Source organism: Schistocerca serialis, chromosome 2 (genome assembly GCF_023864345.2).
Source record: "Schistocerca serialis cubense isolate TAMUIC-IGC-003099 chromosome 2, iqSchSeri2.2, whole genome shotgun sequence".
NCBI classification, from domain to species: domain Eukaryota; kingdom Metazoa; phylum Arthropoda; class Insecta; order Orthoptera; family Acrididae; genus Schistocerca; species Schistocerca serialis.
The window spans coordinates 27,689,402-27,702,546 of NC_064639.1; positions in this window are offsets into that span (position 1 = coordinate 27,689,402).

Consider the following 13,145-nt stretch of genomic DNA (forward strand, 5'->3'; position numbering starts at 1 on the left):
CTGCAGCCTTTGATGAAGGCTGTCTTTGCCACACTGCAAGTTTTCTTGTGACAGTGTCTATTACTCCTCACCAATCTCTGAATATGGTCCAGGGAGTAATTTCTCACAGGGACGTTATCCTGTAAACTGATGAGGAACTCCCAGCTAATCTGGAGTGGGGTGATGTTCATTTTATTTGACTTGTGGAGGAGGCTTGCAAAGGCAACTGCACTGATGTTGGCTCCTTTAATCTGCCTTCTGAGAGGGATACCCTCCCAGAGAAGATCAAGGTCATGTGCTACAGATGTGACATGAAGCCATATGTCCCTCCATGTATGCGGTGCTTTCAGTGCTTGCATTTTGGTCATATGTCTTCTTCTTGCCATACAGGGGACCCTTTGTGTGGTGACTATGGCCATCCAGTCCATGAAGGAATCCCTTGTATTCCAACACCTGTGTGTGTCAATTGAGCTGACCACCACTCCCCTAGGTTGCTGGATTGCCAGCTTACAAAAGAGAAAAGAAGATCCAAGAATACTTGTCTCTGAATCACCTGTCATATGCTGAGGCCCACCGAAAGTATGAGAGATTCCACCCAGTGCCACTATCTTCAAATTTTGCCGCTGTTACTTCATTTCCTCCTCCTCCCTTGTCCTTACCCCTTCTCCTTCCCCATTTCCCCAAACCCCCCACCCCCTGCAGTTCCCACAGCCTCCCATCAGGGAGTGGCTCCCCCTGCCCAGACAAAGAAGTGCCCAGTGCTCCATTCTTCAGCATCAGATGGTGATTGGGCTCCTTTCTGGGATTCCTCTCCCCAGTGTCTCTCAGGCCAGACGACTCTTACCACCACTCAGCCACGAAGTGCACCATCTGTGCACCCCAATGTCACCCATTCTCTTTCAGTTCCAGATCTTGCAGAAACCTGTACTCCCCCTGTGTCCTGCACTCCTCCACCTCAGAAAAAGAAGAAGAAGAAACATAAATCCCAAGACAAGACACCAACAGTGCCCCTGGAGGTGCCATCTTGCCTCTCGCAACACGAGTCTGACATCTTATTCATGGATATCACCCCATCCTTGCAGGTGATGACTAGTGACTGACCTCCTCCCCAGCTTCTTCATGTCTACCTTGTACTATTCCCACATGATCATCCAGTGGAATTGCAAGGGATACTATCATCACCTACCAGAAATGCAACATCTTGTCTCCTCCCATTCTGCGTTCTGTCTTGTTCTTCAAGAAACACATTTCCGTGATGGAGTGTGATCAAGATTTCGTGGTTACCTGGTGTTCTGTTGGAACCGTGCTGGCTCTGGGGTAGCATGGGGTGGGGTCTGCACATTGGTTCTCTCCGATCTCATTAGTGACTCGATCCCCTATGTACCAACTTGGAAGCGATAGTGGTTTGAGTGCAAACAAATCTGGCAATGACCATTTTCAATGTCTACCTCCATCCAGGTAGGTCAATTCCTTATGTCTACCTTAATCCAGCAACTCCGACCACCATTTCTCCTCCTTGGGGACTTCAGTGCCCACCATCCACTGTGGGGGAGTGTTACTTCAATGGGTAGGGGTACCCTAATTGACCAACTTATCACGGACCTCGATTTGTGTTTCCTCGATGATGGTTCCCCTACTGACTTCAGTGCCACCCACTGCACCTTCTCTGCTATCAATCTCACGATCTCCTCCCCTGCCCTGGTGGCTTCCCTACATTGGTCATACCATGATGACCTTTTTGACAGTGACCACTTTCTGGTGATTCTATGGTTCCTCTGCTGATACCAGGCAGACAGGCCCCCATGTTGTGCATTCCACTGAGCCAATTGGCCTTTATATATGTTTGCTGCGAACCCCCCTCTCAAATTCCTTTGATGCAGTCGTGCAAGGCATCTCTACCACTATTCTCTGCTGACACTGCTGTCCCTCTATCCAAGTCCCCCACATTGTCAACCATTACTGTGGTGGATCAAGGAGGTTGCAGTTGCTGTCCAGGTCTGCCGACATGTGCTGCAGTGATTTAAGTGACACCCTTCACAGACCAACCTCCTCACTTGTAAGTGTCTCCATGCTAAGGCTCGTTAACTTATTAAGTGGAGTAAAAAGGAATGCTGGAAGCACTATGTTACCTCTCTGGGGACTTACACCTGTTCATTGCAGGTTTAGTCCCAGGTCTGTAGGACTCTGGGCTGCCAGCAACAGTCAACTGTCCCCTATCTGAACCTCCAAGGTGCTATATGCACTGATCCATTGGTCCTCGCAAAAAACATCATGAAATACTTTGCAACAGCATTGTCATCCTCTTCCTACTATACTACCTTTCTCCAGCAGAAACACAGAGTTGAACAGACCCCCTTCTGTTCCATCCCGCACCACATTGAGCCCTATAATGCACCGTTCACTGAATGGGAATTTGTGCAGGCTCTTATCTCTTCACAAGACACGGCCCCAGGCCTGAATTCCATGCACAGCCAGATGATCCTACACTTGGACATTCCCCAGAGGCAACAGCTCCTCAGGGTCTTAAACCACATTTGGCTCACTCATGCTTTTCAGTCACAATGGCAAGACAGTATAGTTAGCCCTGTCCTTAAGCCCAGGAAAAACCCAGTGTCTCTAGTCAGACTAATTGGGTGGTAGCTGTCCAATGTACTTTGTAAACTGATCAAAAGGATGATCAGCTTCAGATTATGTTGGGTACTTGAATCTCAGGACCTTTTGTCCCTGTATCAGTGTGGCTTTTGGACAGAGCGACGTCCGAATGGTCGTTTATCCAGATTGGAATCAGCCATTCAACAGGCTTTTACTCACCGCCGGCACCTTGTTGCCATCTTCTTTGAGCTATATAAGGCATATGACATGGCTTGGCACCATCAAATTTTAGTTACCCTCCATAACTGGGGCTACCGTAGTCCCCTTCCAATTTTTATCCATAAGTTTTTATTTCACCAGCTCTTCTGGCTTTGAGTTGGCATTTCACTCAGTGCCCCCCAGATTCAGTAGAATGGTATCCACAGGGTTCTGTGCTAAGTGTCACACTCTTCCTCATTGCCATCAAAATGGGCTTGTGACCTCTGTTGGGCTTCTGGTTACACCGGCATTGTACATCGACAATTTTTGCATCTGGTGCAGCTTCCACTCGGCACCTTGGAGCTGGCGCTTAGCAGATGCTACAATCCGATGGGCCTCTGCATGGTCCACCACCTGTGGCTTCCAGTTTTCTTCCTCCAAAATGTGCATTGTGCATTTTAGTCATAGACCCACAGTACACCCCGATCCAGAACTTTATTAGTGTAACCAGTTCCTTGATGTTATAGCACAGTCCCCTTTCTTGGACCTTATTTCTGACAACAAGCTGGCATGGCTGCCCCACACTCACCACCTAAAGACTACATGTATGTGGAAGCTTAATGTTCTCGACCTCCTGGCCCACACATGTTGGGGTGCAGACCATTCCACTCTTCTCCATCTTTACCATAATCTAGTCTGGACATGAGCAGAGCATGGTAGTCGGGCTTATGGCTCACCAGCTGCTTCCACTTTGAAACTCCTTGACCCTGTCCATCATTGTGTGGTGAATATGGCTATTGGTGCCTGTTGCACTAATCCTGTTGATAGTCTCCTCACAGAAGTGCGGAGTTCCCTTCTACACATCCAAAGGTGCCAAATCCTTTTTCTTACACAATCACAGTTTGCCAATTCCCTGACCATCCTGTGTAACCTGGGCTCTTTGTCAATGAGGGATATCTCCCTCCTGTCTTCTACTGGCTTCAAACACCATCTATTTCTGAGATCATGTAGTGTGTTCACAGCAGGGCGTCTAGCTATTCAGAGAGCCCTCCTTTTTCTTTCTCAGGCCTCCTTCCACAGTGTTTTAATTTGTTCAGACTCCATGAGCAGCCTGCAGGCTATTGACCAATGTTACTCTTGTCAGCATTTGGTCTGTACTATTCATGACCATATCTCTGACCTTGAGTGTGCTGCCTCTTAAGTTTTCTTTCTCTGGATCCTAAGTCATGTGGGCATCCCAGGGAGTGAACTGGCTGACTGATTAGAGAAGCAGATACTTACCCCCATTTCATTTCCTGATTCCAACTGTGGATATGCGGATCTACGTTAAATCTCTCTTTGCTTAAAAGAGGAATGCCCTCTGGAGTGCTACTGCCATTAGTAAAAAGCTCTGCACAATCAAGGAGTCTACTGCAGTACGGCATTCTTCCTTCCACTCCTCTCAGAAGGAGTCCACTGTTTTATGCCCTTTACACATTGGTTGTACCAGGCTCACCCACTGTTTCCTCCTACATAATGACCCATGCCCCACAATGTGGTTGTCGAACCAGACTGACAAAACAACAATATCTCGCATATTGTTGGAATGTCCCCCCCCCCCCCCCCCACCCATCTCTTGGCCCTTCGTGTTAAGTGCAGTCTTCCAGATTCCTTAAATTTAATATTAGCAGACGATCCATGGATGGTTGAACTGGTCCTCAGTTTCTTCCATGGAAGTGGTTTTTATTTCCAGATTTAAGGTTCTACTTTAGTCTTGGTGCTGAGGCAGGTTGGTTGTGGTTGGGACTTCTTTTACAGTCTTCTCGGTCTGTGACCCCACACAGTTCCCCCACCCCCATCCCTTTTCCCAGTTTTTTGGTTTGATCTTACCTTTTATGTTTTAATGTGTGTGTTTGATAATCATTATTTTATAATTTGATTCCCCTGACTGGATCCGTCCACTTTTAGCAGACCCTCTTTCTTCTTTGACTCACTTTGGAGTCACAGACTGATGACCTTGCCGTTTGATTGATTGGTAAACTGAGAGGGGTTATGGAACCAATGAATTAATCTGGTGGAGATGCCACAATAGAAAAGTACTAAAGTGTGGGTCACACTAGTGTTATGTACTCAGTCTTCTTCATGGGTAAACTATTTTTTGAAAATTCTCCCAATAAAAAACTGACCCTTCATCTCAACGCACTATAAAAATCTGACACTATGAAGTTAAATTTTTTATTTTTTGACATCTTTTATTTAAGTCATCAGTTTCTTCCGCCATTGGCTATCTCCTTATCTCCAAATGCCAAAATAAAGAACAACTTACATTGAGACCTGAACAAGTGCAAATATTTTCACTAGGTCTACTGTAGAGTTCCTAAAATGGTACCAACACACATGATTCATAATAATGGGAGGCATTTGGTGAATGGATACTTTGTCAACTAAGCAGAATATTGTAAATCAGGGAATTACATACATAAAGCTAAGTGTGCTTTTGCTTCCCTACATTTTGCACTAGATGCGCACATGCTTTATTACTTTCACTGTTAGTGAATAACTGCTTGAAATGTTGTTACAATATTTGTCTATTATATAATTTTTACAGTCGAATATTGCTTTATACTGGACATGCATATCTTGTGCAATGAGTAGAGAAGCAACAGTACACTTAGTTGTATGAATATAATTCCTTGATTTCTGCTTTTATGTTTAGCTGAAAATGTACAAACACCTGTTCACCAAATGCCACCCGTAAATATAACCATATGCATTTAATACCAATTCACTAAGCTTGAAAGTAGACCTAGGGAAAATATTTATACTTGTTTCAAGTCTTAATTTTGACTGGTTTCTGCCTGGAATGACGATCTTAAGATGCTACATTAGAGAAGAGGAAAGTTGATATTATTTCATAAAGTGATTCTCTGAAACAAAAAAACAAATGTTAACAGTAAGTCACACCTCAAACAGATGTTTTGTTCAGAAACTCACAGTATTTTGACAAGTGTGGTGGGTAAACCTTCGTAAAACACAAACTAGAAGGGGTTTTGCATTGCAGGTGTCAGCAGGGGTCGTACTTTGCACCTGTGATGGTTTCCTGAGATGACTGAGACAGCAAGGTAGCACATCTTGAAGTGGTCAATGTCATTCCATACATTTTGTTGACATGGTGCACAGCAGTAGTTTCAGTTCAGTCTCTGCATATCTTTGGCATCCTCCCAGCATGGTGTGTTGATGGCTGTTTGGCTATTCCTTTGCAAGGGTGGCCCATAATGGCTCTTCTGAGCACCCCTACCCTTTGCAAACAGAGAATTGACCAAGGTGCATTGTCAGATTGTCATGTGGCCAAACATAGTGAGAAACCCCACTGATGTGTAGGGGATTTGGTGCATCAGTTGAAACCTATCTTGGGCTGCCAATCCCCCAACTGGGTTGACCTCAAATGCCTCCAAGAACTGACAGATATGCATCTTCAACTTGTTAAAAGCACAGGTGGCAGTTGCACTCCTGCACCACCTATAATGGTTTGAAGTCATGCTGCTGGCTTATTGCCCATCAGCCCACCCACCTAAGCGTGCTCCTCAGGCATTTCTCCGAACTGCAGTGTTGCCTCCGTTGTGTGCACTGCGCCAGGGACTGGTGGGTGTATTCGTGTGGCTAACAGTTCACCACTGGAATGGAGGAACCCCTGAACCATCCTGCTGACAGCATTGCTCGCAGCTGGCGGTCGAGTAGGTAGATTCTGCATACCTGGGTGTAATCTTCAGCACACTACACTATAGTGAAAATTTCATTCTGTAAATGTATGTAAATTAATCTATACATGTATTGACATCTCTGCTTAGAAATTACACAATCACCATTTGCCAATTCCCTGACCATCCTGTGAATGGTGTCCTCTTTGCAAGTGAGGGCTGTCTCCCTGGTGGCAGCCTCCCACAGGTGGGATTGCTGGTTGGCACGTGTAGATTACATCTATCAGTCTATAGAGAAGGCCTTGTTTCCAGACAGTACCATAGGCTGCTAATAGATTGATGCAAGCCAAAGAGGTTTTCATCTTCTGAAAGCCCATTTCAATGTGTGCTGTGAGGTTGTGTCGAAATAAATAAAAAAAATTAAATTTATTGATTTTTTGAAAAGAGGAAAAATTACGGATATGGAACTTTAGAATTTTTGAAAGGCTTTTTTTTGACGGATTGTATTGACCGGCTTGAATGCGGACAAATTCAGTGCTGCGTGAAATATGGCTGTACTATAATTTACCATTCCAATTAATTACATTTTGAATTCTACGTCATTGTTGATTTAATCAGAGTTCTCACCTTAGATGTAGAATTAGTCCTTCTGCCACAATATTAATTCATCAGTCGCCATCGAAGTTCTTCTCTTTGTTGACCGTGTGTATCTTCCTAAGTCGGCATTGGTTCACTTCACGTAGACGGTGGAAACCAAGGAATACAATGCTACGTTGCTTTAAATAATTTTCGTAACACTTCGATACTTCTCACTATTTTTTTATTCACAAGACAGTAAGACTTGCTCTGCTCATCGCACAAACCATAATTACTAACAATATGGCTGCCTTTCCGCACAGTCCAAAAATTACATCCATCCTCCACGAGGCAACAATCGAAAGTGTCCCTTAGCTCCTTGGAGTATGAAACAAAAGAGAATCCAATGTGAACATTGCAAAGATTATAATCTACATGCCTCTCAATTCAATCTCTGGCGCAGCTTTTAAGGTAGTGTATGTCTCTGCATCAGACTGTGTCATTACAAGGGCCAGGACTGAAACCACACAGATTCGTTTTGGGTGAATGCCAGCTTGTTCTACAGTGTTGTTTGACCAGTCTTGCAAAACAGTACACGTTCTAGAAGTTTATGGATGACACTAAGCAGTGCAGTGGGACAAAAGCATTACTTGGCTTTGGGAGAGCAGTCACCTTGGTATGTTTAAGTTCTTGGGGACTGTTTCTCATCCGCAGTAATGAGGTGACCAATTTTGCTAACCATGTTCAAATTTATTTACCAGACTTGATGAGAAATTTTGGGAGTATGTGAACTGAGCCAAGAGATTAAATAGGTTTCTGTCCATTATTGATACTGCAGTCTCTTCAAGGGTTATGTCACAAATATTTAGTGCCCTAGATGACTGCTGCTTTTCTATCTTTTAGCTCCTGTTTAGTCTCTCAGTGATGTGCTTTTTCAGATGTTTTGACCATGTGTGATGCGGAGAAAATGTTCTCAGTTGATGGGGCTGCCTACAGCTCCGCCTAATTTTACAGCAGGGACCATGCTTTCTGGTGACACTTAAATATGGATGGAAACTACTCAGATGATAGGATTTTACTTTGTGCAGTATCCAGGTGCTGTGTCAGTTAATCAGCGAACTGTAACCACCACTTTGAAAACCATTGTGGCGTTAATCACATTTCTCGTCCCAGCCTTGAATATATCCTTTCTGATATCTTCAGAACAAACACTTGTTAGATGTTCTGGTAACTACATGTACAAAACTGTGGCAGATATGAGCAGGATGAGGAATCCTGTCCAGATATTTATCAAGGAAAGCATTCCAATCAGCTTTTTTTTTAGGTACATTCTGGATTGAGGAATTAAGGTCATATTAAAAAGATGCATGTTAGTCACAGGTTTGTTTTGAATGTTGATATTCTGGTTATTAAGAGATTGTCAATTGTCATTTTTATATGTGTGTTTAAATACTGTCGGTCTATCCCTAGGAGATAGAGGATCTGAGGACGCTAGAAAATGAAGTGCCATATGTAGAAATCAGGACATTTCCTATGTATTTTTTTATTTGAGGTCAGCAGAGTAGTGACAGCAGCAGAGGTAGCCAAAAACATGTGCGCCATGTATGGAGATAATGCCACTGGAGAGAACACGGCAAGCAAATGGTTTTCTCATTTTGAGGAGGATCGTTCTAACACCTGTGACTTTTCAAATACAGATAGACTTTTGGGGGTTGAAGAGTGTTTAAATACATTACCCCCCCCCCCCCCCCCCCCCCCATGATACACTTCAGTGTACATGAAACTGGCAACTGTAACGAACTGTGATCATTCCACAATCGTGTAACATATGAATGTATGAGAAAGGTTCAAAAATGGAGTGTATGGGTACTGTATGATCTAAACCAAAATAGCAAAGACCAGGAGTGGGCATGTGTAGAAAACACTGACCATTACTATTCTGTCTTGTTAATGCTTTTTTTATACCAACATAAGGAAAAAAAGGAATGGTTTAGTGCAAACAAAGCAACTCCCAGCACAAAGACATGCACACATCCACAAAAGATGTTGTCCATCTGGTAGAACAAGGACAGTGTGGTGTACAATGAATTGCAGATGCAATTCAATGACAGTGACCAGGAAGACTGCATGAAGTGATGACAACCCAACTCCTGTACAGTTTTTTTGGCAGCCTAGCTGAATACAGGCAGTATAAAGTCATTTAGCCCTCACTTCTTTTACCTGATACTGCACCCTCAGGTTTCTCCGTCAGGGGCTCACCACTCTTTGGCGTGTATGTTCTTGGCTACCATAGGTCCCCAGCCTTTGCAGCATCTTTACCCTTCTGTGTTGGATATCCTTCTTCTTGCTATTCCTTTTCGCTTCCCTTGGAGAACATGTCTGGGATGTTTCTAGGAATGTGTTCTGCAGTTTCAGTAGCTGATATGTCTCACCACTGTTTTTAGTTCCTTTTTTTCTTCCTTCGCTCACCTTCTCCTGTCCTTCCTCTGCTTCGGTGTTTGAGACTCATTTTCTTCTTCTTCTTCCTCCCTGTGTGATCCTGAAGGCATCTGTCATATAACAGATGACTGGGTAGTGTGTAATTCCCAGCACTGGGTTGGCAGGTTTCACGTGTACCCCCTGGTACAGACCAGGCCCAGGGAGGGTTTATTGCCTGAGTTGCTACCTTCCCAAATTGCCAATTGGTCCCTCTGTCAGGTGATGGGGAGGTGTGACCTGAGGTCTGAACAATCACCTAAAGCAGGTGAGCCCCAGACTGAGGGAGGGAGCCACCAGTTAGATGAAGCACGTCTTTGGATATGCTGGCAGTCATCTTCACAGTTTGCATCTACTAAATGTAAATGGAATGAAGCTCCTGATTCATAGACCCTTCCAGACACACCACGGTTCTTCATGGTTTCATGTACTGAAGATGGCCAATCCTTTGTGTCAGTAAATCAGTTTCTTATTCAGAAAGGTGTTGATGCAGTTGCTGGCCCTGCAAAATCCTGCTCTCATTTATGCAATGCCACTTTGGTTTTGCAAACTGTGTGGGGTTCTGCAAGTCTTAAGCACAACTACTTGCTGCTTTGCTTCTCCACAGGTATCCTGTTCATGTTGAGGCCCATAGAACTCTGGATTCCTGCCTCAGGCAGACTAGTGCAAATGACACCATTGGAAGAATTCAAACATCCCACACTGGAATGTCTTGTCAACACCGAGCCAAATGTGCAACCTGTGGTAGGGATGTGTACGAGAGCAATTGCCCTTCTCCTCCTCCTCCTCCTCCTCCTCCTCCTCCTGGATGTCTCAACTTCAATGGTGACCATGCTGCCTCCTCTCAAAATTGTCTCATGCATCTCGATGAATGGGGTGTCCAGGAGGTCCAGGTAAAGGAAGAAGTTGCTTACCTGGATATTGCAAGTTATTGGCTAGTCTCAAACCACGTGTTCCACCATCTGCTAATTACAGTACTGTTCTTGCTATGTCTTACTCCATGAAGGACATGGCCACAAAGGCCTGTGACATCAAACTCAGCACTGAGTTTATGAAATCACCCACCATCCTGACAGCACTGCCGTCTCCTCATACAACTGTGCAACAAGCCACCAAACATTGACCTACCGGGGTGAAGTCATGTACTACACAACTGGCAGGCCAGGAAGGACTGAAGGAATACACACAAAGACCTACTACATCCCTCCAGCCAACAAACATCAGTCTTCCTGTGCCAACCGGGAAGTCTACAAGAAGTCAAAGGCAGATGGTCTTCTCCTTCACCCAGTCTGATATCCTCTTAGACGGTGTTGCCAGGTGATACCCTGGCCCGGCTGCCTGTGTTTCTCCGGTGTGCACCACCAACCATTTTTCAGCACTGGATTCCGCAGGCTCACAGAAGGAGCCTTCTGACACTTCTCCAGACCTCGTGGCGCATGATCTTCCTGCCTCTGTGCCTTGTAGCGGCAAGTCTTCGAAGGCTGACACTCGGCAGCCACCAAAGTGAGACCCTTTCATTTTTTTCCCTCATTATAGCTTTCCTTCAATGAAATATTTGTGGTCTTCTATCCAACAAAGAGGATTTATGGCTGCTCTTAGAATCACAATGTCCACTTGTTCTCTGCCTCCAGAAAAAAAATAATAGTGTCTCCATGACCCATTTGAGCGCTTGCATTTCCTTTCCCCATAGGATGGCATTCCACCACATGGGGGAGTCATGCTGCTCATGTGGTATGACATTCAGAGTCAACCCATCTCCCTGACTACCCGCCTTCAAGCTGTTGTAGTTCACCTTTCCTTTCCTCACTTGATCTTTTCCCTTCATACCGTTTACATCCCTGTGTCATTTGATGTCACCAGGACAGACTTCCTACTGCTTATTGGGTAGCTACCTCACCGCTTTCTGCTCCTTGGTGACTTCAGTGTGCACAATGCCCTTTGGGATTCACCCAGAACCTGTCAGACAGGTGCCCCATTAGCCAACCTTCTCAGTCAGTGTAACCTCTTCTGCCGTAACGCAGGAGTCTTTTCAGAGTCCACACACACATATTTCCATTTGTACCTATCCTGCTGCACTACCCATCTGCCCATCAACCTGAGGCGGTCTGCTCTCTGACACATACTCGAGTGACCATTCCCCCTGTACTATTCCTTTACTGACTCTTACCCCACTTATGTTCACACCCAGATAGCAGCTTACTAAGGCTGACTGGAGGCTTTACTCCTCTCTGCAATCTTCAATAGACAGCGTTTACCCAGCTGTGATGACTAGGTAGAATATCTTAGAATATTCTGTGGCGGTAGGTTTAACATACTGTTCCTTGCACTTCCTCTTTACCGCGCTGTGTTCTGGTCCCTAGATGGACTCTGGCATGCCGCAATGACAATTACACATGGGGACACACACTCCACATTTTTACCATCATCCTACAATGACAAACTGTGTTCACTATAAAAAGTTCGGTGTACAGTGTCATCCTGGTTTCGGGATAGTGTAAAATGAGCTGGATTTCATTCACTAGTTCTTTTAACAGTTCCACTCCCTCTTCCATCATGTTGACCAAGCTCTGATAGCTCTATGGTACGAATAGCCATAGCCCAATTTCCGGCCTGACAGTAGCAAACGATGTCATCGTGCACCCTATTGCAATCTCCAACGCCTTGTGCCACAATTTTGATGAGATTTCGAGCTCCTTCGACTATCACCCTGCCTTCCTCCATCGAGAATGAGCAAATGCAGCTCGGGCAATACTCTTCTCTTCTCAGAATCTTGAGTGCCTTAACTATGAGGCAGCTGGGTCATGCTCTCACTTCATCTGAATCCCCCTCCAGGGCCAGACAATGTTCACAGTCAGATGTTGCAGAATCTTTCTCCTGCTGGAAAAGCACTTTCTCCTTCATCCATGTAAATGTGTGGGCAGAGATCAGATTTCCAATGCACTGTCATACCTATGCCTAAGGCCTGTAACCGAGCGGGGTGGCGCAGTGGTTAGACACTGGACTCGCATTCGGGAGGACGACGGTTCAATCCCGCGTCCGGCCATCCTGATTTAGGTTTTCCGTGATTTCCCTAAATCTCTCCAGGCAAATGCCGGGATGGTTCCTCTGAAAGGGCACGGCCGACTTCCTTCCCAATCCTTCCCTAATCCGATGAGACCGATGACCACGCTGTCTGGTCTCCTTCCCCAAACCAACCAACCAACCTAAGGCCTGTAAGGACAAACACCTTCCTTCTAGATACCACCCCATATTCCTCACCAGCTGTGATGGAACATACGATTCATGCCTGGCTGGTACGGTGGCTCGAGTCTCACAATTTATTAACCACTGCAGAGTGTGGATTTCAGTGTGCAGTTCTGCAGTTGACCATCTCGCAATATCAACCAATGTCATGAATTGTTTTCTGCCTAAATCCGACTGTGGCAGTGTTTTTCAATTTGGAGGAAGTGTAAGATACTTTTCTGGAGGACAGGTATCCTCCACACCCTCTATGCGTGGAGCTTCCATGGCTGCCTACTCTGTTTTCTTCAGGAATTCTTAAGAACAGGACGTTCATTTCACCTTGTTGGATGCATTTATCGAGGAAAATAGTGAGCCTCAAGGTCCTGTCCTGAGCATCGGCATGTTTGCTGTTGCCACTAACCCTGT